Here is a 27,321-nt window from a genome sequence, read left to right as displayed (position 1 = left end):
GGGGTGCGCGCGAGCGCACCCGCCAGGTGTAGCCCCCGAGGCCTCGGAGGAATGGTTTGACTCCTTCGAGGTCTTAATGCGTTTCGCGATGCTTCGGCCGGTCTGGTTGTCCCCTCATGCGAGCTGGCCGTAGCCCGGGTGCACAGTCGGGTCCCAAGTTCTCGGGCTGGTATGTTGACGCTGTCAACGGTTTGGCCGGATCCAGGTTTGCGAGAGCAGCCCCCGAGCCTCCGCATAGAGCGAGAGGACGGTCAAGGATAGACTTGACTTTTTTACATACGCCCCTGCGTCGCCTTTCCGCAAGGAGGGGGGGGGAAAGCGCCATGTTGCCCTTGGAGGGCGCGGAACATGGTGTCTGTAGTGAGCTGCTAACGGGTAATCCGAGTGGACGCCCGTGCCCCATTTGTTAGGGGTCGGCTAGAGGCCCAGAGGCGCGCTCCAAAAGTACCTGCGGGTGATTTGCCGGACCCGGTCCCCTTTTGACGGGGTCTGAGGGCTCGATGCCTCCCTCTGATGGGATTCCGTTACAAGATCGTTCCCGCTGGTCTCGGAAATGTCCTAGGGTACCTCGGGAGTGTAGCCCGAGCCTTGGTTATGTATCGAACGTACCCAGGGTCATCCCTCGCTCTGCGTCTGAGGCGGCTGTGAACCCTTCGAGGGCCAGCCTACGAACCCCTGATCTGTAGTGGGCGCGGAGCCCGAGTGGCCTGAGGCGGCCGTTGAACCCTTCCGGGGGGGGGCGGCCTTCCAACCTCTGAACAGTAGCGGGCGCGGAGCCCGAGCGCTCTGAGGTGGCTGTTGAACCCCTCCGAGGGGCCAGCCTTCGAACCTCTGATCAGTAGGGGGGCTCGGGGCCCGTTTCCTTCGCGGAGAAGGATCCCTTTCGGGGTATCCCCCTTTCTCGGTCCCTGTTGTAAGAGAGAGAAAGAGGAAAAGGAAAAGGTTACGAAATCGAATGACGTGGCGTACCTTTTTTGACGCGGTCTTTATGGCGAAGGCGAAGCGTCGCCTGCTTCTCCTGCCAAAGGTGTCGTCTGTCCTGCCGCAGAGTTAATGCGACGGGACGAGTGGTTCGCGGGGCAGCCGTTGCGCGTGTGCGAGCCGTTCGAGGAACGGAACATGGGCGCGCCATCTCCACGCCGTGGGAGAGGGCTCTCTCGCTGTCCCAGGAGGGGACATGAGCTTGGCTGACGACTTGACCGCTGCTTCTGCTCGCCTGCCACTGCCATTACTGTCGGCCCATTTCTGGCCGTATCGACCGTCGTGCCTTCTCCCGCGGCTGACTGACCCGTGACTGATGTGCCTGGTTGGCACTGTTGGGTCATTCGCAGGGTTGCCTCGAGTCGTGGTACTGGTTCCATAGTCGAGGAGGCACGGTAGTGGCGCGAGTGGCGGTGCAGTATCTTGCACGTAGCAACCGGCGCGCCGGTTACATGACGTGTGGGCCTGGGCCCCCATGCTGGGCGCGTTGGAGTCGAAAGGGTAGGCCCACTTGGTGCGGTTGCATGCCGCGTGCATGGCGGTCCGCCCTTTCACCCGCTGGTCTGGGTGAAAGTGGAAGATTGCTCGTAACCGCTGGGCAGTTGCGCGTACCGCGCGCGCGGCGGTTTGGCTTCTTCTGCCCCTGGCCAGCTTGCATGACGTGTGAGACCCAGCCCCCGTGTCGTAGGGGGAGGACCTTGGAGCGTGTTGGAGAAGACTTAGCCCGCGATGGGTGAGGACGCAAGTGGGGAGAGTTTCCTTTAAAAGGAGGGTGACCCCCCTGAAAGGCAACCATGTCTTCGCGCTCCCCTTATGCATCGCGTCTTTCCACCTTCCGAGCCCCCGGATGGGGGACACTCGCAGTCTTTCCGCCTTGTCGGAGGAGGAACGCAACTTCGTGGAAGTTGGTACCTTTTAGCCATCGTTCGGCTTCAAGGATTTTCATCACGCAGCCCGACCGCATCCCCTCGCCGGTGGTCACCAAAGACGGTGACCACCAGCTCGATGGTGGGGACAAGCGAGCCGGGCTGCGATCTTGGTCCCGCCCTCAGCTTCAAGGATCTTCATCATCCTGGCTGGGGCGGAGGCCGGGCTGAGCCGGAGCTCCACCTCCCGCGCGGGTTCGTGGGTCACCTTCTCCCTCAGCATCCAAGGGAGAGGGCGCTCACCGGCCTAGCGGGAGGGTCAGACTTCGACAACGCGGGGCTGGTCGGCGGTGAGCGTCGTCAGCTTTAGCGCGTTGGGCTCGCTGGCTCAGCTGGCTCTGGCTCGGCTCCCGGTGCCCCTCCCGCCGCAAGAGCGGTTGTCGCGCCGCGCGCGCCGGAGGACCGCCCAAGACGTCGCGCGCTGCTAGGGCGGCGTTCGTGTTCTGGGGTTGTCCTGCCTTTGCCCCGGTACGGCGCCTCTGCACGGGGGTCGGTGCTCCGCTCGTCCGGGAGGATCTGAGTGGGGATCTGCCGGTGGGCAGACGACTTCTGTCGTCGGTGCTGAGGTGGTGGCGGCTGAAGAAGTCCTCGTCGCCGACGGGATCACCGCCACCATCCGCGCTCCGGGCCTCCGGCTCTTTGGCTTTGATAGCTTGTCCTCGCCCCTCGAGCGGAGACGTGGGCGAGGGCATTGTTGCAGCGGCGTCCGCCTTGAGGCCATTGCTGGTGCAGTTCGGCCACCCGGAGCGGAGGTCGTTGTCGCTGTTGCTGGAGCGGGCGGCGGTGGGCCACCTGAAGCCTTATCGCCCCGCGGGCCCTCCGATGTGGGGGGTTGTTCGTACCCGCGGGGACGGAACCGGAGTTCCGTTTGTAATGGCACCTTGAGTGCCGGTGTCTCTTCATTGTGGCTGTCAGGGCCTAAACATGTATGTATTTTCGGCACGGAGCCGTGTTTTTTCTCATTTCGAGCACTAAGACTCGCCTGTCGGCTATCTGAACCGCTTTACCAAGCGTGAGTTGCCTCGTGCAAAGGTGACGAGTGAGGTATCCGTATCCTGGAGGCGTAGGAGTCCCTCGGCTCGGTCGGCCTTGCTGCCCGAGGCTTCTCTTGCTTAGTTAAAGGAACCCTCGGCCGCTCTTCGATGAGGCGAAGCCGGAGGTAGCGGTGTCAGCGTGGACAGAGGCAGAGTTGGCTCGAAAAGAAGACTTCGTCGGCCGGAGCCTGGCCGGGCCGTCAAATGGCGGGACCAGCACCGGAGTTGAGTTGCCGAGGCCACGAGCCGGGCTGATGTCTTCGGGGGACAGCTGGATGAGGCTTCGGGGTGGTCGGCCGAGGTCGGCCGAGCCGTCTGCTCGGGCCGGATTCCTGGAGAAGACCCTGGCGGCGATGGCCCGGGCGTGGTGCTGATGTCGTCCTTCGGAGCGAAGATCCTTCGACCGCGTTGCCGTCCGAGGCAAGGTCGGACTTTGCCGAAGGTGTAGTTGACGCCGAGGGTGCTGCTGCTCCCCCTCTGTCAAGGTCCGAGCCTCCAGGATCGGTTTACCTTGTAGTGTGCGTATGTTTTCTGCGGCCGCCGAGGCCCAAACATACTGTCGTCGTGTTGTAAAGCTGCGTTTCTTTTCCTCTTGTTTCGAGTATCTGGACTTATTTGTCGGTAACAGAATTGTTTGTCCGAGCGAGAGTTACTTTTCACGGAAAGTGATGAGTGAGGTATCCGTATCCCGGAGGCATAGGAGTCCCTCGGCTCGGTCGGCCTTGCCGCTTACGTGTACTCTCACTCGACTGTAGGGTTTTGCTATCGATATAGTTGAGAAGGCCCGAAAAATCGTTTCGGCAGAAGAGTTTTTGAGCGTGAAGACTTGTTCGATCCGCGGAATCACTTATCCGAGCGTGAGTTACTTATCGCAGAAGGTGATGAGTGAGGTTTCCGTATCCCGGAGGCATAGGAGTCCCTCGGCTCGGTCAGCCTTGGCTGCTTACGTGTACTCCGTCGATTAGGATCCCACTTTCGAAGCAGTCGAAAAGCACGAAAGACATTCTGGCAGAAAAAAATCTTTTCTGAGGAAAATTTTGACGCAGAGGGGGTCCCCCCCTTCTAGCCCCCGAGGGAGGGTCGGGCTTTGCCGAGGCAAGGCTGACCCTTCCTTGATGACTAGACTTCGTGTGTGAACGAGGTGTACGAACGACTTGAAAGCATCTTAAGGGTAGAAGAGACGTAGCTGTCGGATGTTCCAAGCGTTGTTGTAGACCTCGCCTTGACTGTTGGCCAGCTTGTACGTTCCGGGCTTCAGAACCTTGGCGATGACGAACGGCCCTTCCCAGGGAGGCGTGAGCTTGTGCCGCCCTCGGGCGTCTTATCGCAGCCGAAGCACCAGGTCGCCCACCTGGAGGTCTCGGGACCGAACCCCTCGGGCGTGGTAGCGTCGCAGGGACTGCTGGTACCGCGTCGAGTGTAGTAAGGCCATGTCCCGAGCCTCTTCCAGCTGGTCCAGTGAGTCTTCTCGGTTAGCTCGATTGCTTTGGTCGTCGTAGGCCCTCATCCTCGGGGAACCGTATTCTAAGTCTGTGGGCAAGATGGCCTCGGCCCCATAGACTAGAAAGAACGGTGTGAAGCCCGTGGCTCGGCTCGGCGTTGTCCTCAGACTCCAGACCACCGAGGGGAGCTCCTTCATCCATCGCTTGCCGAACTTGTTAAGGTCGTTGTAGATTCGCGGCTTGAGTCCTTGCAGGATCATGCCATTGGCACGCTCTACTTGCCCATTCGTCATGGGGTGAGCCACGGCGGCCCAGTCCACCCGGATGTGGTGATCCTCGCAGAAGTCCAGGAACTTTCTGCCGGTGAACTGGGTGCTGTTGTCGGTGATGATGGAGTTCGGGACCCCAAAGTGATGGATGATGTTGGTGAAGAACGCCACCGCTTGTTCGGACCTGATGCCGTTTAGGGGGTCGGACCTTGATCCACTTGGAGAATTTGTCGATGGCGACCAGCAGGTGCGTGTAGCCCCCGGGTGCCTTCTGCAAGGGGTCGACGAGGTTCAGACCCCACACAGCAAACGGCCAGGTGATGGGTATGGTCTGCAGAGCCTGAGCGGGCAGGTGGGTCTGCCTTGCGTAGAATTGACACCCCTGGCAGGTGCGGACAATTCTAGTGGCGTCGGCCACTGCGGTCGGCCAGTAGAAACCTTGTCGAAAGGCGTTTCCAACAAGGGCTCGGGGCACCGCGTGATGACCGCAAGCCCCCGAGTGTATTTCTTGTAAGAGCTCCTGGCCTTCGGCAATGGATATGCATCGTTGGAGGATGCCCGAGGGGCTGCGGTGGTAGAGCTCCTTCCCGTCCCCCAGCAAGACGAACGACTTGGCGCGCCGCGCCAACCGCCGAGCTTCGGCTCGATCGAGGGGTAGCTCTCCTCGGTGGAGATATTGCAGGTACGGGGTCTGCCAGTTTCGATTAGGCGTGACCCCGCTCCGCTCCTCCTCGACGCGCAGCGCCTCACCCTCGGGGGCCAAGGGTGCCTCGGGCTGAGCCGAGGACGCCTCGGGCTGAGCCGAGGGTGCCTCGGGCCGAACCGAGGGTGCCTCGGGCTGGGCCGAGGCCTTCTCGGGCTCGGGCGTGTCGTCGGCCTTGACGGAGGGTTGATGCAGGTCTCGGGAGAAGACGTCTGGGGGAACCGTTGTTCGCCCCGAAGCTATCTTAGCCAGCTCGTCCGCATTATCGTTGTAGCGTCGGGCGATGTGGTTGAGCTCGAGCCCGTAGAACTTGTCCTCCAGGCACCGAACCTCATCGCAATAGGCTTCCATCTTCGGGTCGCGACAGTGGGAGTTTTTCATGACTTGGTCGATGACGAGCTGCGAGTCACCGCGAGCGTCGAGGCGTCAGACCCCTAGCTCGATGGCGATGCACAACCCGTTGACCAGAGCCTCGTACTCGGCCACATTGTTGGACGCCGGGAAGTGGAGGCGTAGCACGTAGCGTAAGTGCTTCCCGAGTGGCGAGATGAAGAGCAGGCCCGTGCCTGCTCCTGTCTTCATCAGCGACTCGTCGAAGAACATGGTCCAGAGTTCCGGTTGGATCGAAGCTGTTGGGAGCTGGGTGTCGACCCATTCAGCCACAAAGTCCGCCAAGACTTGGGACTTGATGGCCTTCCGAGGGGCGAACGAGATTGTCTCACCCATGATTTCCACCGCCCACTTTGCAATCCTACCCGAGGCCTCTCGGCACTGGATGATCTCCCCCAGGGGAAGGATGACACCACAGTCACCGGATGAGACTCGAAGTAGTGTCGCAACTTCCGCCGCGTCAGGATCACTGCGTACAGCAGCTTCTGAATTTGTGGGTAGCGGATCTTGGTTTTGGATAGTACCTCACTGATGAAGTAGACTGGCCTCTGGACGGGCAATGCATGCCCCTCTTCTCGTCTCTCAACCACGATCGCGGCGCTGACCACCTGAGTGGTAGCGGCGACGTAGATCAAGAGGGCTTCTCCGGCCGCGGGGGGCACCAAGATGGGCGCGTTCGTGAGGAGCGCCTTCAGGTTCCCGAGGGCTTCCTCGGCCTCAGGGGTCCAAGTGAAGCACTCGACCTTTCTTAAGAGGCGGTACAGAGGCAGACCTCTTTCGCCGAGGCGCGAGATGAAACGGCTCAGAGCCGCAAGACATCCCATGACCCTCTGTACGCCTTTCAAGTCCGTGATGGGCCCCATGTTGGTGATGGTCGCGATTTTCTCCGGGTTGGCCTCGATGCCTCGCTCGGAGACGATGAACCCCAAGAGCATGCCTCGGGGGACCCCGAAGACACACTTCTCAGGATTGAGTTTTACACCTTTCGCCTTGAGACATCGGAATGTCACTTCAAGGTCGGAAAGGAGGTCGGAGGCTTTCCTCGTCTTGACTACGATGTCATCGACGTAAGCCTCGACCGTTCAACCAATGTGTTCGCCGAACACGTGGTTCATGCACCTTTGGTATGTCGCACCCGCATTCCTCAAACCGAACGACATGGTAACATAGCAGTACATGCCGAAGGGTGTGATGAAAGAAGTCGCGAGCTGGTCGGACTCTTTCATCCTGATTTGGTGATACCCTGAGTAGGCATCGAGGAAAGACAGGGTTTTGCACCCAGCAGTGGAATCCACGATTTGATCGATGCGAGGCAGAGGGTAGGGAACTTTTGGACCTGCTTTGTTTAGACCGGTGTAGTCTACACACATCCGCCATTTCCCTCCTTTCTTTCTCACAAGCACAGGGTTGGCAAGCCATTCGGGATGGAATACCTCTTTGATGAACCCTATCGCCATTAGCTTGTGGATCTCCTCGCCTATGGCTCTGCGCTTTTCTTCGTCGAATCGGCGCAGAGGCTGCTTCACGGGTCGGGCTCCAGCTCGGATATCCAGCGAGTGCTCGGCGACATCTCTCGGTATGCCGGGCATGTTCGAGGGACTCCACGCGAAAACGACGGCGTTTGCGCGGAGAAAGTCGACGAGCACTGCTTCCTATTTGGGATCGAGCTTGGAGCCGATCCGGATCTGCTTGGAGGCGTCGTTGCTGGGGTCGAGAGGGACGGACTTAACCGTCTCCGCTGGCTCGAAGTTGCCGGCGTGGCGCTTCACGTATGGCGCCTCCTTGGAGAGGCTTTCCAGGTCGGCGATGAGGGCCTCGGATTCGGCGTGGGCCTCGGCGTACTCCACGCACTCCACATCGCATTCGTACGCGTGTCGGTACGTGGGGCCGACGATGATGACCCCATTGGGGCCCGGTATCTTGAGCTTGAGGTAGGTGTAGTTGGGGACGGCCATGAACTTGGCGTAGCATGGCCTCCCTAGCACTGCGTGGTAGGTTCCTCGGAACCCGACCACCTCGAACGTGAGGGTCTCCCTTCGAAAGTTGGAGGGTGACCCAAAGCAGACGGGCAGGTTGATTTGTCCGAGGGGCTGCACGCGCTTCCCGGGAATGATCCCGTGAAAAGGCGCAGCGCCTGCCCGGACCGAGGACATATTGATCCGCAGGAGCCCAAGGGTCTCGACGTAGATGATGTTGAGGCTGCTGCCTCCGTCCATGAGGACCTTGGTGAGCCTGACATTGCCGATGACGGGGTCGACAACGAGCGGGTATTTCCCCGGGCTCGGCACGCGGTCGGGATGGTTGGCCTGGTCGAAGGTGATGGGCTTGTCGGACCAGTCTAGGTAGACTGGTGCCGCCACCTTTACCGAGCAGACCTCCCGACGTTCTTGCTTGGCGGTGCTGAGCCGAGGCGTTCGCCACTTGCCCACCGTAGATCATGAAGCAGTCGTGGACCTCGGGGAACTCTCCTGCCTGGTGATCTTCCTTCTTATCATCGCCACGGGCCCTGCCACCCTCCGCAGGTGGCCCGGCCTTGTGAAAGTGGTGCCGAAGCATGGCGCACTCCTCAAGGGTGTGCTTGACGGGGCCCTGATGATAGGGGCACGGCTCCTTGAGCATCTTGTCGAAGAGATTGGCACCTCCGGGAGGTTTCCGAGGGTTCTTGTACTCAGCAGCGGCGACAAGGTCCGCATCGGCAGCGTCGCGTTTCGCTTGCGACTTCTTCTTGCCCTTCTTCTTGGTGCCGTGCTGAGTTGATGCCTCGGGGACATCTTCCGGTGGGCGGCCCTGGGGCTGCTTGTCCTTCCGGAAGATGGCCTCAACCGCCTCCTGGCCAGAGGCGAACTTGGTGGCGATGTCCATCAGCTCGCTCGCCCTGGTGGGGGTCTTGTGACCCAGCTTGCTCACCAGGTTGCGGCAGGTGGTGCCGGTGAGGAACGCGCCGATGACATCCGAGTCGGTGACGTTGGGCAGCTCGGTGCGCTGCTTCGAGAACCACTGGATGTAGTCCCGGAGAGACTCTCCTGGCTGCTGGCGGCAGCTTTAGAGATCCCAGGATTTCCCAGGGCGGACGTACGTGCCCTGGAAGTTGCCGGCGAAGGCCTGGACCAGGTCGTCCCAGTTGGAGATCTGCCCCGGAGGCAGGTGCTCCAGCCAGGCTCGAGCGGTGTCGGAGAGGAACAGGGGGAGGTTGCGAATGATGAGGTTGTCATCGTCCGTTCCACCCAGGTGGCAGGCCAGCCGGTAGTCCGCGAGCCATAGTTCCGATCTCGTCTCCCCCGAGTACTTTGTGATAGTAGTTGGGGTTCAGAACCGGGTCGGGAATGGCGCCCGTCGTATGGCCCGGCTGAAAGCCTGCGAACCGGGTGGTTCGGGCGAGGGACTCCGATCCTCTCCGCTGTCGTAGCATCCCCCACGCTTGGGGTGGTAGCCTCGGCGCACCTTCTCGTCGAGGTGGGCTCGACGGTTGCGGTGATGGTGCTCGTTGCCGAGGCGACTCGGGGCCGCAGGCGCTGTGTTGCGCGTGCGCCCGACATGGACCGAGGCTTCCCGCATGAATCGGGAAGTCGCGGCGCGATGCTCCGAGGGGTACCCCTGCCTTCGGGAGGCAGAGCTTTCGGCCCGTCGGGCCGCGGAATCCTCCAGGAGATTCTTGAGCTCTCCCTGGACACAACGCCCCTCGGTGGTTGATGGCTCCGACATCACGCGGAGGAGTATTGCCGCTGCAGCCAGGTTCTGGCCGACCCCGCTGGAAGCCGGTGGCGGCCTTGCCCTGACATCATCGGCGATGCGGTGCTGGATGCCCTGGGGTAGATGACGCGCTTCTCCGGCCGGAGGTTGGCCTGCCCATTCCTGCCCGATGTCCCGGTGGAACGGCTCAAGCGTTCCTGCTCCCTCATCGAGCCTGGCCTGCATCTCGTGGATTTGCTCGAGCTGTGGGTCATGACCCCCCGTCGGGACGGGGACCACAGCTAGCTCCCGAAGGATGTCAACGCGAGGCGCAGGCCTAGGGGGATCACCGTTTTCCAGTATACCAAGATGGTTGCCATCGCCGGGACCCCCTAGATCGATGTGGAAACATTCACGACTTGGGCCACAGTCCTCATCGCCGAGGCTGCGGCTACCGTCGGAACAGTCGGAAAGGCAGTAGTCGCATGCGGTCATGAAGTCTCGCATGGCACTGGGGTTGCCAAGTGCAGAGAAATCCCAACAAAAGTCGGGCTCGTCATCTTCCTCGGAACCCGAGGGCCCGTAGGTCGAGACGGCCGTCAGCCGGTCCCAGGGTGACCGCATACGATACCCCAGAGGGTTTGGACTCGCCTCTATGAGAGCGTCCACCGAAGTGAAGTCGCTTGGCGGGTCGAGGCTGAATCCAAAAGGCACGAGATGGGAGTCGGTCGGTACCTCTTGGTCAACGGGCGGTGACGAAGTCGCGTCAGGGGCAGACTGCACCGTCGTCTCAGGTACGAGGGTGACGCCCAGCAAGTCCCTCGCGAGCGTGCTGGCGTCGTTCATTTGCTTGGAGTTGGCGTGTTGCGGGGAGACGGCGCTCGTCTTCGTCTCAGACGCGAGGTCGATGCTCGACGTGTCCCCCGTTGGGGCGCCGGCGCCGTCGACTCGCTCGACAGCCGATGAGGTGCCGCCTCCTGCTTGGCCTCGGTTGCCCCGCCTCCTCCTCCGTCGTCGAGGGAGGCGACAGGACAAACCCGAATGTTGTTCTTCCGCCACGTGGGGAAGACATCGTCGATTCCGCCGTCGGCGGGCGGGTTGTCGGCCGTCATTGTCGCTGTCGCGTGGCGGGGGAAGGAGTATCATGTCGTAGCTGCCATCGGGGGACATGAACTCAAGACTCCCGAAACGGAGCACCGTCCCGGGCTGGAAAGGTTTCTGGAGACTACCCATCTAGAGCTTGACGGGAAGCTGTTCGTCAACACGCACCAGGCCCCTACCTGGTGTGCCAACTGTCGGTGTTTCGACCCCGGGGGGTCCCTGGACCGACGAGTAAATTGTCGTCGCGTGCCCCAGCCCAGATGGGTCGGCGCGAGACGGAGCGCGAAAGAGGGAGAAAAGTCGGAGGGAGACAGGCGTGAAAGGGGAAACCCACGGCCTTCGTGTTTGTCTCGCGCCCAGGTCGGGTGCGCTTGCAGTAGGGGGTTACAAGCGTCCACGCGGGAGGGAGCGAGAGGCTTATGCGAACGCCGTCCTGTCCTTCCCCGCGCGGCCAACCCTCTATAAGAGGGACCTGGACCTTCCTTTTATAGGCGTAAGGAGAGGATCCAGATGTACAATGGGAGGTGTAGCAGTGTGCTAACGTGTCTAGCAGAGAAGAGCTAGTGCCCTAAGTACATGCCGTCGTGGCAGCTGGAGAGGTTTTGGCACCCAGTTCGTGTGGTGTCGTGGCCGTCGGAGGAGCGCTGGAGCCTGGCGGAAGGACAACTGTCGGGGCTGTCGAGTCCTTCCTGACGTCTCCTTGCTTCCGTAAGGGAGCTGAGAGCCGCCATCGTCATGGAGCATGCGGGGCGCCATCATTACTTGTTTACCGGGACGAGCCAGATGGGACGCCGGTCTTGTTCCCCGTAGCCTGAGTTGGCTTGGGGTAGGGTAATGATGGCGCCTCCTGTGACGTGGTCAGTCCGAGCCCTGGGTTGGGCGAGGTGGAGGCTCCTCCAAGGTCGAGGTCGAGTCTGTCTTCCGAGGCCGAGGTCGAGTCCGAGCCCCCGGGTCGTGCGAGGCGGAGACCATCGGCTGAGGCTAGGCCTGAGTCCGAGCCCTGGGGTCGGGCGAGGCGGAGTTCGTCGTCTTCCGGGGCCGAGCATGAGTCCGAGCCCTGGGGTCGGGCGAGGCGGAGTTCGTCGTCTTCCGGGGCCGAGCCCGAGTCCGAGCCCTAGGATCGGGCGAGGCGGAGTTCGTCGTCTTCCGGGGCTGAGCCCGAGTCCGAGCCCTGGGGTCGGGCGATGCGGAGTTCGTCGTCTTCCGGGGCTGAGCCCGAGTCCGAGCCCTGGGGTCGGGCGATACGGAGTTTCCTATGGCGCCTGAGGCCGGACTTGGCTGCTGTCAGCCTCACTCCGTCAAGTGGCATAGTAGTCAGAGCGGCGCAGGCGGCGCTGTCCTCTTGTCAGGCCGGTCAGTGGAGCGGCGAAGTGACTGTGGTCACTTCGGCTCTTTTGACTGAAGGGCGCGCATCAGGATAAGGTGTCAGGCCACCTTTGCATTAAATGCTCCTGCGATACGGTCGGTCGGCGTGGCGACTTGGTCAAGGTTGCTTCTTGGCGAATACTGGGCCTCGGGCGAACCGAAGGTGTGTCCGTTGCTGGAGGGGGTCCTCGGACGAGACGTAAATCCTCCGGGGTCGGCTGCCCTTGCCCGAGGCTGGGCTCGGGCGAGGCGAGATCGTGTCCCTTGAGTGGACCGAGCCTTGACTTAATTGTACCCATCAGGCCTTTGCAGCTTTGTGCTGATGGGGGTTACCAGCTGAGATTAGGAGTCTTGAGGGTACCCCTAATTATGGTCCCCGACAAATATATACCTCAGACTCTTGTGATCGGTGAAAATGTGACATTTGTTCCCGATTAGGTAATGCCTCCATATCTTCAAGGCATGCACTATGGCTGCCAATTCCAAATCATGGGTGGGGTAATTCTGTTCGTGCGGCATGAGTAGGCACGATGCATAAGCAATGACTTTCTTTTTGCATTAGCACACACCCTAAGCCTTGCCTCGAGGCGTCACAGAAGACGACAAAATCTTGATGAATATCTGGTAGTGACAAAACAGGTGCCGTTGTGAGTTTTTCCTTTATGATTTGGAAACTTCCTTCACATTTTGGGGTCCACACAAATTTATGGTCCTTCTTGAGAAGTTCTGTCATCGGTCTTGCTATGCTGGAGATCCTTTGATGAAGCAGCGGTAATACCCTGCCATTCCCAGGAAGCTCCGAACTTCACTGACGTTGGTCGTCTGCCTCCATTTTGATACTACTTCCACCTTGGAAGGGTCCACTTCTATTCCTTCTGCGGTTAAGATATGCCCAAGGAAGGCTATCTTTTCCAACCAGAATTCACATTTACTGAGTTTGGCATAAAGTTGGTGTGCTCTGAGTTTTCCGAGGACGATCCGAAGGTGACGCTTATGGTCTTCGCGGTTCCTGGAGTAGATAAGGATGTCGTCAATGAAGACTACGATAAACTTATCTAGCTCTTCCATAAAAACTTTGTTTATGAGGTTCATGAAAAAGGCGGATGCGTTTGTCAGTCCGAACGACATCACTGTGAATTCATATTACCCGTACCGGGTGACAAATGCAGTCTTCTGGATGTCTGCTTTCTTGATCCTCAGTTGGTGGTAACCAGACCTTAGGTCTATCTTGGAGAAGTACTTGGCCCCTTGAAGCTGATCGAAGAGGTCGTCAATCCGAGGAAGTGGATACTTGTTCTTGATGGTGACTTCATTTAACAATCGGTAATCAATACACATTCTCATGCTTCCATCTTTCTTAGAGACGAACAGGACTGGTGCTCCCCAAGGGGATGAGCTAGGACGAATGTATCCCTTTTACTGAAGATCTGCGATTTGAAGCTCCAGTTCTGCTAACTCGGTGGGAGCCATCCGGTATGGTCTCTTTGCGATGGGTGCTGTCCCAGGGATCAGATCTATGTAGAACTCCACTTCTCTTTATGGTGGCATTCCTGGTAACTCTTATGGGAACACATCCATTAATTCTTCTACCACTGTTATACTTCCTGTTGCTAGACTGAACATCATTGGGTCATTAGCGGGTGGCTGGGCCTGACAAGAGACTGACTTTCCCTGATGGTCGGAGAGGAGGACTGTCTTGTCTACGCAACTGATGATGCCTTTGTGTTTAGTTAGCCAATCCATCCCTAAGATCACATCAATTCCTTTGGACGGCAAGACGGTTAAGTCTGCCAAGAATACTACCCCACTTAAAAGAATTCTGACTTGGGAGCATTTGAGCTGGCATAGAAGGTCGGACCCTGGGGTTCGGGTGACCAAGGGAATCTCTAGGGGAGTAGAGGGAATGCCATGCTTTTCCACAAAACTTGTGGCTATGAAGGAGTGGGATGCTCCAGAATCGAAAAGTACGGTAGCGGGAGTAAATTCAACAAGGAACTCACCGAACACTACTCCCGGAGCTTGTTGAGCCTCCTGGGCATCGACGTGATTCACTCGTGCCCTTCCTTGGTACGGGGTCTTGTTCTGCTGGCTGACGGAGGAGGGCGCCTTGGGGGCAGATGCCGAGGTATTCTTGGGGCCATTCACCGAGTTGGAGTAGGCGGGTCCTGGTGGCTTCAGCTGTGGACAGTTGTTCTTGAAGTGACTAGGATCACCGCAGTGCCAACACGCATTCGCCGGGGGTTGGTTGCTTGCGACTGAGGGGGCATGGAAAGAGCTCTGACTTTGCTGGCTGAACTGTGACGGGGTGGGTCCAGCTGGTCTACTGAAGTTTGGCCCCTTGGGTGGGAATCCAAATGATCGAGTCTTCTGGTGCCTGTCCTGCTGCTGTGCCCGGAGAACCTGGAACTTTCTTTTGAGATGCCCTTTTTCTTCCTCCTTTCCCTTTCAACTTGCATGGCCTTGTTAGAAAGGTGAGAGAAACTGAGGAAGTCTTGGCTAGCCAGAATTGTCTTGAGTTCTGGCCTGAGTCCCTTCAGGAAACGGGCCATCTTCTTGCCCTCGGTACTGACATCATCTGGCGCGTAGCGGGCTAACTCTGTGAACTTGTGCACATATTCGCTGACAGATCTTCCGTCTTGAGTCAGTTTTCGGACCTCGTCCTCCTTAAGCTCTACAAGTCCTTGGGGCACATGGTGCTCCCGGAAAGCTGCTTCAAATTCTGACCAGGTAGCATCTCTGATGGTGACGTTGAAGGTGTCCCACCAGGCTAAGGCCATCCCGGAAAGTTGGTGGGCAGCCAGTTGAACACACTGATTTTCTGGGCAACCAATGGCTTCCAACTTTCTTTTGATCGTGCGCATCCAATCGTCTGCATCGAGGGGGTTGCTTGATCCAGTGAACGTGGGAGGCTTGAGTCTCAGGAAATCCCCCATTCTGTCTTGCGATCTTCCACCATTTGGTCGTTGATTTTCCAGACTTCGAGTGAGGACCTCGATGAGTCGGGTTTGATTGGCTAGAACTTGGGCTAGTTCTAAGGGTAGTTGTGGAGGTGCGAGGAGGTGGGTTTCACTTTCCTCTCTAATGGCTTCCCCTTTAGCTCTCAGGGGAAACCCTCCTCCAATCCCGGAGGCGGTAGGCGTGGTTTTATCCGAAGCCATCTGCCAGGGGAGAGAGTCACTATTATGCACATGCAAATTGTTTTCAACCAAGTTATTTTATTCATTACAACAACACATTACAAGCATAAGACTACTACAGGTGGAACTACACGAGAGCGTTCCCTGAGGTACTACCGGACTCTTTCTCTAGGGTATCCCCAAATTCCTTGAGAAGATCATCAAGGCTTGCTAGGGATATATCTTCAGCGTCGGACCAATCATCTATTCTGGGGGGAGGTGGGGCTGGAGGGGTCTTCTTCTTCTTCTTCTCTGTTTGGCATCCTTGGTTGGTGGTCTTCTTCTGGATTTTCTTCTTGGGAGCGAGCTTCCTTAGCTTCTTGTCATAGTCCATCTTTAAGGTTCGATAGGCCTCACGGGTGTTGGCTTCCTCGCCTTCTGCTATGTCGAGACTCTCCTGGAGAGATGCCTTCTCTTGCTTAAGCTCTTTGACCTGCTGCTCTAGGCTTTCCACTCGGGAGTTTAGGTGGGTGCAGTGGGAGGAGAGATCATCGTAGTGGTTGTCGAGGGTGTGGAGGTATCCGGCCATGTAGACGATGGTGGGGTCATATTCTGTGGGGTCTCCTCCTGACAGAGCCTGGAGTCTTTTCCTCTAGGTGGGGGTATTTTTGTTGCTGGGTGGAAAATATCGAAGGGGGGTCTCAGAGATCTCTCGGCTGTAGTTTTGGCACAGCTGTTTAAGGGCTTTTCGGGCAACACTCTGGCAAGTGTCTGGAAAGCGGTGCCCGATGAAGGTGACTTGGAAGGGAGGGTGGTTTGGGTAGTTTCGGCTTTCTCCCAGGTAGACTGCCATAGAGCACTTTTCTAATCCATTTTCGCGGTATTCCTTCCAGACATATTCGGGCTTCTTGCGGATCCCCATGCGTAGCGCGCAAACTTCGTAGAAGGTGAGGAAAGCCTTCCTCCTCTGAGCAATAGGATGTCCTAATAACCCAGGGGCCTTCCATCTGGTAGAAGAAAAGAAGGGTCTGTTAATATCGGGGAAAGGAGGGAGAGTGTTTCTTGGGGGTAAGGGTTGTTTTCTTGTTAAGGCAACTTTTAAGGTCAGGGCTGCGGTCTACGGCCAGTCCTATAGGCTCTGATACCACCTGAAGCGTCCCGATCCTTTGGGACTCAAATGTGATACAATTACTAGTCCTAGGAGGCTAGTAACCACATTCATTACTTCAAATAGTTACAGAGTCTGAATAATGTTATTACAATACCGGGGGATACAAGCTCGAGAGTGAGCCGAAAATCATAAAGTGCAGTGGAAGGTAAAATAGCCCAGGCCACAGGCAGAACTGGGTGAAGACACAGCCCCATCAATCAAGCATAGCAGAAAAGAAGTCTTCAGCTGCTGAAAAACATAAATAAATCTGGGTGAATACACTAGGTATTCCGCAAGCCCACCCGGCTCCCGTAAAGAGAAAGTGACCTATATTATACATGCTTCATATGGTGGAGTTGAAGTCACTTATACTTTTTCGGAGAAAGGCAGTACTCGTTGTTTTAAGGTTTTCCCAAGACAATAGAAATAACACTTGCTTGACCACCACTGAGCTTCCCGCTCCCGTGGCACCACTTTCTTTCCAGAACATACACACACATTTCCCTGTTCCCGGTTGTAGTAGAAACACTAATTGTCATACCATATCAGACTCGTCCATACCAGTGGACACAGACTATTCGAATAGGTTTAGACTCTGCGTAGAGGGGTACACTTTACCCACTAGTCCGGCTCTGCGATCTCATGGCCAATGAGGTCCGAATCCGAAACTCTTTCCTTCCTTGCACGTCCTAACCTTAACGGTTATACCGGAAGGAGTCGGGCCACCGCCATGTCCAAACCGGACAAAACTTTCCCCCTCTTTATCCTCCCGGTGCTCCCGAGCCTTCATAACCCTGGGGTTGAATCGTACGAGTTCAGATCGAGTGGCTGCCCACACAGCCTCGAGTGGTTGTACTTTTTATGAGTACATGTAATGAAAGATGACAAACCGGTCCTTATACGAGAGGAAAATCCTTCTGCTCACGCCTAAACCAGCTGAGCCAACACCTTAGGCCCTCCCCTAAACCAGGGAGTCCCTGATCATCCTACTCACCAGGTGATGAGGGTGAATACCCTTCATCGCACACTTTTTGGAAAACATGTTACTTGCACCCTTTTACTTACCCCATATCTTTTAATCAAAGTAATAGTTAATGCGGGCTCTCTCATGCTCACCATGCAATTCGATTCCCATCCCATATTCCAGGCTTAGGCAGTGGTAGAGAGAAATAGGTAAAAAATGCATCAAGGGAAGGATGGACTTGCCTTCGTCGAAGCTTTCCTGACACAAGATGTTTATCTCGGAGGGGTCGGGTTCTTGCCCTTCTTCCGGAGCTATAAGTTCCGGAGGATCGGATCCCTCTTCCGCTAATCAAACACAGATAATAACAATACATCAAACATAGTGACTTTAGTGGGGTGTGCAAATTCTTATACCTTATTATTTTTGTGCCCTATAATTTATTTAGACTATTTTTGGTGCATAAAATATCAGCATATAAATATATATATGAAAATGGGGAAAAGAAATGGGAAAAGAAAAAGAAAAAGGAATTTCCAGCTAGCTGGTCCGGGGGGGATTTTGGCCCACCAGGCGCGAGCGCGCGCGCGCGGGTGTGCTTGCGGCCCAGTTGGCCCAGCTGTGCGGGGCGACGGCGGGGGACGACGCTGTGGCGCGGGCCCGCACGCCAGAGAGAGGGAGGGGCTGACGGCGTTGACGGCACGGAGGAAGGGGGGCTCGACCGGGGTCCGGCCGGCGGCGAGTCCCGCGGCGGTTCTCCGCCGTGGGTCCGGTTCTTTGGCGGGGAAGCGGTGGCGAAGCACGGGCGGGTGAAGGGGGTCACGGGGGTGGGGTGAATTGGACCGGCGGTGGCCTATGGCGGCCGGTCCGTGGCACGGTGGCGAGTGTCCGTGGCGGTGATGTCGCCGGTGCGGTTGCCGACCACAATAGAGGGGGAAAAGTGGCGCCCTGTGACCGTGAGAGTGTGGCGGAGCTTCGAGCATAGTTTAATTGGACAGAAAATCGCAAGAGAGGGGGAAGGGAGCTCACTGGAGCGACGAGGGAGGCACGGCGGCGCTAGCTCGATAGGCTCGGGGAAGAAGGCAGTGGAGATGGCCGAAGCTATGTGGTGAAGACGGGGCTCGGGCGGGTCCTTTTATAGGCGCTCGGGGGAGGGAGGGGGATGGAGGAGACGGTGAGCACCGGCGAGCTCGCCATGATGGCGGGAATGGCGCTAACGCCGATTGAGATGGCTCGGGCAGGCGGGGGCGGGGGGGTGAGGGGACGGCTCGAGTACAGTGGCGGGGTTGTTGCAGAGGTTGGGCGAGCCTTAATGGCGAGGCGACGGGGCGAGGGGGGGCTCGGCGGCGGATGCGCCGGTGAGGGATGGGCGAGAAAGACGAAGCTGACAGGCGGGCCCTGGCTGCCAGTGAGAGGGAGCGGCGCAAGAGGGAGGGGACGAGACGCTGACGGGCGAGGCCAGGCTGTCAACGAGAGGGAGCGGCGCGCGGAGCTGGGCCGCCTGGGCCGGGGAGAGAGGAGGGGAGCGCGGGCGTGCGGGGGCTGGTTGGGCCGGATTCGGCCCAGCCGAGGAGGGGGAAGGAGTTTCTCTTTTTTTCTTTTCTTTTTCTAATTCTAATTCCTTTCTTTTCCTTTTTCTATTTTTGTTTCTTTTTGTTTCTTTTTCTTTTGAAACCAAAAATATTCTCTAAATGATCTTGAGTGATGAATATAGTCTATGTGAGGTGCTCTAATTATTTCAAGTGTATGCATATGAGAAGGGGTTCTAAGGGTATAGTTTAAGGGAGAAAAATAAAATAGGGGGGTTAGGAGGTTAGGGTTTCAAACCTTGGTTGGGATTTTGGGATTTTGGGATGTTACATGGACGTCCTGGGCCTGATGACGCGCTTCTCCTGCTAGCGCTCGGCCTGCCCACTCCTGTCCGATGTTTTGCCGGAGCTGCATAAGTTGTCCTGCTTCCTCGTCGAGCTTGGCCTGCATCTCGCGGATTTGCTCGAGCTGTGTGTCCTGACCCCCCGCAGGGACTGGGACCACAGCTAGCTCCCGAAGGATGTCAACGCGAGGCGCAGGCCTAGGGGGATCGTCGTCCTATGGCATACCAAGGTGGTTGCCTTCGTCGAGACCCCCAAGATCGACGTGGAAACATTCACGACTTGGGCCACAGCCCTCGTCGTCAAGGCTGTGGCCATCATCAGAGCAATTGGAGAGGCAGTAGTCACATGCGGTCATGAAGTCCCGCATGGCACTAGGAGCACGGAGCCCGGAGAAAACCCAACCAGAGTCGGGCTCGTCATCTTCCTCAGAACCCGGGGGCCCGTAGGTCGAGACGGCCGTCAGTCGGTCCCAGGTTGACCACATATGGTACCCCGGAAGGTTAAGATACGCCTTTATGAAAGCGTCCACCGAAGCGGGGTCGCTTGGTGGGTCGAAGCTGAATCTAAAAGGCACAGGGTGGAAAACGGACGGTACCTCTCGATCGATGGACGGTGACGAAGTCGCGTTGGAGACGGACTACACCGTTATCTCAGGTACGAGGCTAATGCCTAGCAAGTCCTCCACGAGAGTGCTGGCGTCATCTGTTCGCTTGGGGTTGGCGTGTTGCGGGGAAACGACGCTCGTCGTCGTCTCAGGCGCGAGGTCGACGCCAGACGTGTCCCCCGCGGGGGTGCCGGCGTCGTCGACTCGCTCGACGGCCGACGAGGTGCCGCCTCCTGCTTGGCCACGGTTGCCCCGCCTCCTTCTCCTGCGGCGAGGAAGGTGGCGGGACAGACCCGGATGTTGCTCTTCCGCCATGGGGGGAAGACGTCGTCGAGTCCGCCGCCGCCGGGCGGGTTGACGGCCGTCGTTGTCGTTGTCGCGCGGTGGAGGAAGGAGTACCATGTCGTAGCTGCCATCGAGGGACGTGAACCCGAGATTCCCGAAACGGAGCAGCGTCCCGGGCTGGAGAAGTTGCTGCAGACTACCCACCTGGAGCTTGACGGGAAGCTGTTCGTCAACACGCAACAGGTCCCCTACCTGGCGCGCCAACTGTCGGCGTTTCGACCCCGGGGGGTCCCTGGACCGACGAGTAAATTGTCGCTGCGTGTCCCAGCCCAAATGGGTCGGCGCGAGATGGAACACAAGGGGGAAAAAGGGAACCGCGGCTCGTGTTATCCCGCGCCTAGGGCGGATGCGCTTGCAGTAGGGGGTTACAAGCGTTCGCGGGAGAGGGAGAGAGCCTGCTCGTTAGCCCGTCCTCCCGCGCGGCCACCCTCTCGTACGAGGGCCCTGGACCTTCCTTTTATAGATGTAAGGAGAGGGTCCAGGTGTACAATGGGGGATGTAGCAATATGCTAACGTGTCCAGCAGAGAGGAGCCAGAGCCCTATGTACATGCCGACGTGGCTGTCGGAGAGGTGCTAGTGCCCTGTGCATGTGGCGCCGTGGCCATCGGAGGAGCGCTTGAGCCCTGTAGAAGCACAACTGTCGGGGCTGACGGGACCTTGCTGACGTCTCCTTGCTTCCGTAGGGGGCTGAGAACCGCCGTCATCACGGGAGCACGCGGGGTGTCATCATTACTTGTTTACCGGGGCGAGCCAGATGGGACGCCGGTCTTGTTCCCCGTAGCCTGAGCTAGCTAGGGGTAGGGTAATGATGTACCCCCCTATGGCGTGGTCAGCCTGAGCCCAAGGTCGGGCGAGGCGGTGACTCCTCCGAGGTCGAGGTTGAGGCTGAGCCCTAGGGTCGGGCGAGGCGGAGACCGTCTTCCGAGGTCGAGGTTGAGGCTGAGCCCTGGGGTCGGGCAAGGCGGAGACCGTCTTCCGAGGTCGAGGTTGAAGTCGAGCCCTGGGGTCGGGCGAGGCGGAGCTTCCTGTTGCGCATGAGGCCGGACTTAGCTGTTGTCAGCCTCACCCTGGCGGGTGGCACAGCAGTCGGAGCGAGGCAAGCGACGCTGTTTTCCTGTCAGGTCAGTCAGTGGAGGGGCGAAGTGACTGCGGTCACTTCGGTCCTGCCGACTGAGGAGCGCGCGTCAGGATAAGGTTTCAGGCGATCCTTGCATTGAATGCTCCTACGATACAGTCGGTTGGCGAGGCGATCTGGCCAAGGTTGCTTCACTGCGAAGCCTGCCCGAGCTGGGCCTCGGGCGAGTCGAGGGTGCGCCCGTTGCTTGAGGAGGCCCTCGGGCGAGGCGTGGATCCGCCTGGGTCCAATGTTCCTGCCCGAAGCTGGGCTCGGGCGAGGCGAGACCGTGTCCCTTGAGTGGACGGAGCCTTGACCTGAATTGCGCTCATTAGGCCTCTGCAGCTTGTGCTGATGGTGATTACCAGCCGAGTTTAGGAGTCTTGGGGGTACCCCTAATTATGGTCCCCAACAATACGCCTCCTGTGTCATACAATGAACTCTACAAGCTAATTTCACTTATCACGGCTAATACATGCTTTTCTTCCACTAATAATCGCCTCCTCCTCTAATCCCCCACCTTGCCTATAAATAGAGGGGCAAGGGGCTCCCTCGTGACATCCAAAACCATTTCATGGCATCTTACTCCCACTCCCACTCCCACACAAGTACAACACAAGCACAAGGATCGGTTAGTTGTTCATTTGATCATTCGTCCAACTGTTCATAGTTTGTTTGTTCGTTCGTCCGATCGTTCGTGGTTCGTTCGTCTGATCATTTGTCTGTTCGTTCATCGAAATAATTATTGTTCATCCATTATGCTGTCAAAATTCCAATTGCTCATTCGTGTAGGACCAGTGAGACGACTGGAGGGGGTGAATGGGAGCCACTAAAAATTCTCATCTTGCGAGTACGTGACTTTGATCCCAAAGTTCAAACCAGAAACCCTTTAGGGACTCAGAGCAGCAACAGTGTCGTTTGTATGCACCCAAAATGTTGAGAACGACAGACCTAACTTCTTGAAGAATATCAGAGTCAAAATCACAAGGAAGTCTGAGCGGTAGTGTTCGCCTAAGGTTCGACAGTGTCGGGATCCAACAGTGACGCGCAGACATGCGACAGTGCCGAACAAGTAAAATTGCAAAGTACGATCTAAAATTTGACATACTGTTTGCGTGGGGTAAAGGAATTTCTCTGGTGAAGTATGAACTCGAACAAACAAGAAATCCAATCGCAAATCAGAAATCCCAAGAGTGATGTGGTTTTGTTGGGGTTTTCTCAAAACAAACTCAAAGAGAACTTAGCTCGGATCACGACCAAGAACTGCACCATGAGGGCATATGCAGTGATCCAAAGAGTTTATCCACACATAAATCAATCTCCAACTTCACCCATATCAAAAGAACTCAAAGGTTCTCCACAAAACCACAAAGAGAAGGGAAAGTGAGAAATCAAGAACATAAGATTTCAGAAATTCCAGCAAGTTAAGGGTGCAAACATGAAATTGAGAAGTGATCAAAACCTATGGATAGAATCAGTGACCCTTCCTCGGATTAAACTTGAAGAGCACAAACACAGTCGAAGTACAAAATCGTTGTGGATCCTTGGCTAAGAACTAGAGTCGTCTAGAGATAGAAAATACGAGTACTAAAACCCTAGGCCAAAACAAAAGTTAAGCAAGTGATACTAAACTAAATAGTCTACCCCTCTATTTTGTCGTAGCTTACATTTCAGCTTTCAGCCCTTAGCCATCTTAGGATTGTTCTTTACCTTTGTGGTGACCAACTAGCTCTCCCTTCCATTTTGGTTCTGGTGAGAGTTCTAGACTGGTTGTCCTCTTGTTCACCATTGTCTATCATGTCCAGAATTGAATCGAAGCCCATAAGGTCAGGTTCATTTGAAACTAAGCAAAGCCGAGACAAAAGCAAAACAACCCTTTCTACATTTCGCTACCCCTTCCTTTTATAGCTCAAAGGAGGAGAGAGTTGCATGGCTAATGAACAGTTTGTCTTGCTCAATAGAAGCTCAACCAATCTTATTTTGTTGTAGGCATGGAATCATACGTGTGCACACCTGGGGCATGCCATAGTGTTGAGCTCGTCAAGTTGCACGGGTAAATATGGTACGTACGATTGAGTTCATGTCGTCAGATACGACATGCTTGATAAATGGTGTAGCTGGTTGTACTTTACAATGTCTGCAAGTATGTTAGTACGTTCAGGCGTGGCTACAAGGAATGCACGGAGTAGATTCTTATGATTAATGTGGTACGCCATGTAATTCCTTTATACATCATGGAATGTTAATTCCCCTCGCTTGAGAGCCTAAATCCTTGTGTTGTGTATCCACTTTTGAAGTACGAAAAGGATGGTTCGGTTTAGTATTAATGGAATATGTTTAATTAAGTTTGGATACCTAGATACCTCATTTACTGTTTTTACTGACTGTTTTTCCCACAAGTTGAACAATCCATCGTTGATGTTCAGCAGTGTACGAGATTAATTAAGGTGTTCCCACTTGTCAGCATGCACTACCGGAACCGACGGCTTTGCCGAGTGCCTGAAGCACTCGGCAAAGCCTTAAAAACACTTGGCAAATGCTTTGCCGAGTGTCACACTCGGCAAAGAGGGCTCGACATACAGTGCATCGGCAAAGTCGTCTTTGCCGAGTACTTTTTCTCGGGTACTCGACAAAGTGGTTTGCCGAGTGCTAGAGAGCACTCGGCAAAGAAAAGCATCCGTTACGGCGACGGGTGACGGAGACGGAGTCTTTGCCGAGTGTCTGCTTGACAGCACTCGGCAAAGAATCCGCCAGAGGGGTCCCCATGTCAGGTACTTTGCCGAGTGCCTAGTACGACACTCGACAAAGCGTGCTTCTTTGCCGAGTGCTAGAGCCACTACACTCGGCAAAGAACCTATACCGGTGCCTAGGTCTTGGTTCTTTGCCGAGTGCTATGGTTCTGACACTCGGCAAAGCACCTCTTTGCCGAGTGTTACACTCGACAAAGTGACCAGTGCACACCTTTTTTATTTGTTTTCCCTATTCCATCTAAACAAACAAAAGATATTTCACAGATATCACATATATACATCACAGACATATATAGCCAACACAAACAGTATTAACACAAATTCTGACATAAGTATTCAACATAAGTTGAGAGGTTCTCAACACAAACAGTATTAACAGAAGTTCAGAAGTATCAACACAAGTTCACAAGCTCTGACAAGTATTCAACATAAGTTTTGTGTTCGAAACACTAAAAACATAACTCTCCTTTAGCAGCTTCGTCATATGCCCGTTCCACGAAATCATCGGTCTTTCTAATCCATTCATGGATCACATCGTTCCTTCCTCTACGGCCCGTGTACATCCACTCACGGTCCTCCATCCTCTAACATAAGCCTAGCAATAGAAAATTTCGGCAGCACCTCCCCTGCATGGGGAGGTTTATAAAACCTACAAATAAAAGTATCAGCACGATGGCTGACAACTACGCATATTTCAACGGCACGATGGCCGGCAATCACATCTATATATATTTAATTTATCAGAGATAACACAACAAGACTACATATTATCCTAACCAAAGCACGTATATAAATATGACTCAATATTAAACCTAATAGTTTCATATAAATCACCTTCGAGGTTTGGTCGCGGGCGAGACGACGGGGCGCGGGGTCGCGGGCGAGACGACGAGTCGCGGCGGTCGAGGCGCGACGGCGGGCGAGCGAGGGCGCGGTGGGGGGCGCGGGTGCAGCAGACGGCGAGCGCGGCGAGGGGCGCGGGCGGCCGGGCGGGGCGCGGGCGGCGGCGCGTCGAGGGCGGCGCGACCGGACGGCGATGGGACGACGACGCGGTGAGAGTGTGAGTCAGAGTGTGAGTGAGAGTGAGGAAGAAAGGGCTAACTGTCGGTAAGTAAACGGTCTTTGCCGAGTGTCCGTGATCTTGCACTCGGCAAAGATTTTTTTAAATTTTAAAATATACTTTGCCGAGTGTCCTCGATCCGGCACTCGGCAAAGTCCTATTTGCCGAGTGTCAAACATTTGACCCTCGGTAAAGTACATTTTTATTTTTATTTTCATTTTCAACCAAACTTTTTGTGGTATGTTCCTACACTATATTGACCTAAATGTACCATTTTGGGACAATTATAACAGAGTTTTCAATAGGTAGTAGATTTAGTTCATTTATTTGAATTTCTTCGGAAAATTCAGATTTAAACTGCAGGTCACTCGAAACTTGAAAAACCGTGCATGCAAAAATAATATCCATGCTACTTAGCACAAGTTACGATCGATTTCAGGAGTGGACCGGAAACTTCGAGCAACATGCTCACTAAACATGACTGTGAACTTGTCATCCACGTGTTTAAAAATTGTATAAAACACAAACAAAGTCAGAAAATCATGAAACTTGTCCACGTGTCATGATATCATATATAGTGTCGGGGACCATAATTAGGGGTACCCTCAAGACGCCTAATTCTCAGCTGGTAACCCCCATCAGCATAAAGCTGCAGAGGCCTGATGGGTGCGATTAAGTCAGGGATCAGTCCATACGAACGACTCGATCACGCCTCGCCCGAGCCTAGCCTCGGGCAAGGGCAGCCGACCCCGGGGGATTTCCGTCTCGCCCGAGGCCCCGCTTTAACGGCGGACACATCTCCGGCTCGCCCGAGGCCTTGCCTTCGCTAAGAAGCAACCCTGACTAAATCACCGCACCGACCGACCGAGTCGCAGGAGCATTTAACGCAAAGGTGGCCTGACACCTTTATCCTGACGCGCGCCCCCCGGCAGAGCCGAAGTGACCGCCGTCACTTCGCCGCTCCACTGACCGGTCTGATAGAAGGACAGCGCCGCCTGCGCCACTCCGACTGCAGTGCCACTTGACAGAGTGAGACTGACAGGCAGTCAGGCCTTGCCGAAGGCGCCATAGGAACTCGGGCTAAGACCGGAAGACGGCGAACTCCGCTCCGCCCGACCCAGGGCTCGGACTCGGTCTAAGACCCGGAAGACGGCGAACTCCGCTCCGCCCGACCCAGGGCTCGGACTCGGGCTAAGACCCGGAAGACGGCGAACTCCGCTCCGCCCGACCCAGGGCTCGGACTCGGGCTAAGACCCGGAAGACGGCGAACTCCGCTCCGCCCGACCCAGGGCTCGGACTCGGGCTAAGACCCGGAAGACGGCGAACTCCGCTCCGCCCGACCCAGGGCTCGGACTCGGGCTCAGCCCCAGAAGACGACGAACTCCGCTTCGCCCGACCCCAGGGCTCGGACTCCGCCCTGGCCTCTGCCGAACGACCTCCGCCTCGCCCGACCCAGGGGCTCGGGCTCGGCCTCGGCCACGGAAGACAGACTGGACCCCAGCCTCGGAGGAGCCCCCACGTCGCCCGACCTCGGGCGCGGGCCCGCCACGTCAACAGGAAGCACCATCATCACCCTACCCCGAGCCGACTCGGGTCGCAGAGAACAAGACCGGTGTCCCATCTGGCTAGCTCCGCCAGATAGGCAATGATGGCGCCCCGCGTGCCCTGTGACGACGGCGGCTCTCAGCTCTCTTACGGAAGTAGGAGGACGTCAGCAAGGACTCGACCACTCCGACAGCTGTCCCTCCGCCAGGCTCCGCCACTCCTCCGACGGCCACGACATCACACCGACCGGGTGCCAAGATCTCTCCGGCTGCTACATCGGCATGTACTTAGGGCGCTAGCTCTCCCCCGCTAGACACGTAGCACTCTGCTACACCCCCATTGTACACCTGGATCCTCTCCTTACGCCTATAAAAGGAAGGACCAGGGCCTTCCTAGAGAAGGTTGGCCGCGCGGGGACGAGGACGGGACAGGCGCTCTCTTGGGGCCGCTCGCTTCCCTCACCCGCGTGGACGCTTGTAACCCCCTACTGCAAGCGCACCCGACCTGGGCGCGGGACGAACACGAAGGCCGCGGGATTTCCACCTCTCTCACGCCCGTCTCCGGCCACCTCGCTTTCCCCCCTTCGCGCTCGCCCACGCGCTCGACCCATCTGGGCTGGGGCACGCGGCACACTCACTCGTCGGCTCAGGGACCCCCCGGTCTCGAAACGCCGACATATAGAGTCTGTGATAAAAAATTGAGAAAGTTTCGAGAAAGCTGTGACACACTATGTGTAGAAACCTAAGAGATCATGTGTGGATCTCTATGATTTCTGATAGACACCCTTGCTAGGAAGTATGGTTTAATTGCTATATTATTGATGGATATTTTGGATGTGGATTGGATCATTTCAATTTTACACAACGAGTCATATACTGTAATGGGAAGACCTCTTGTACACTTAACAACACGTCACTCGCT

Source organism: Zea mays, chromosome 1, assembly GCF_902167145.1.
Source record: "Zea mays cultivar B73 chromosome 1, Zm-B73-REFERENCE-NAM-5.0, whole genome shotgun sequence".
In the NCBI taxonomy this organism is placed as follows: Eukaryota; Viridiplantae; Streptophyta; class Magnoliopsida; order Poales; family Poaceae; genus Zea; species Zea mays.
This window is presented reverse-complemented; position numbering follows the sequence as displayed.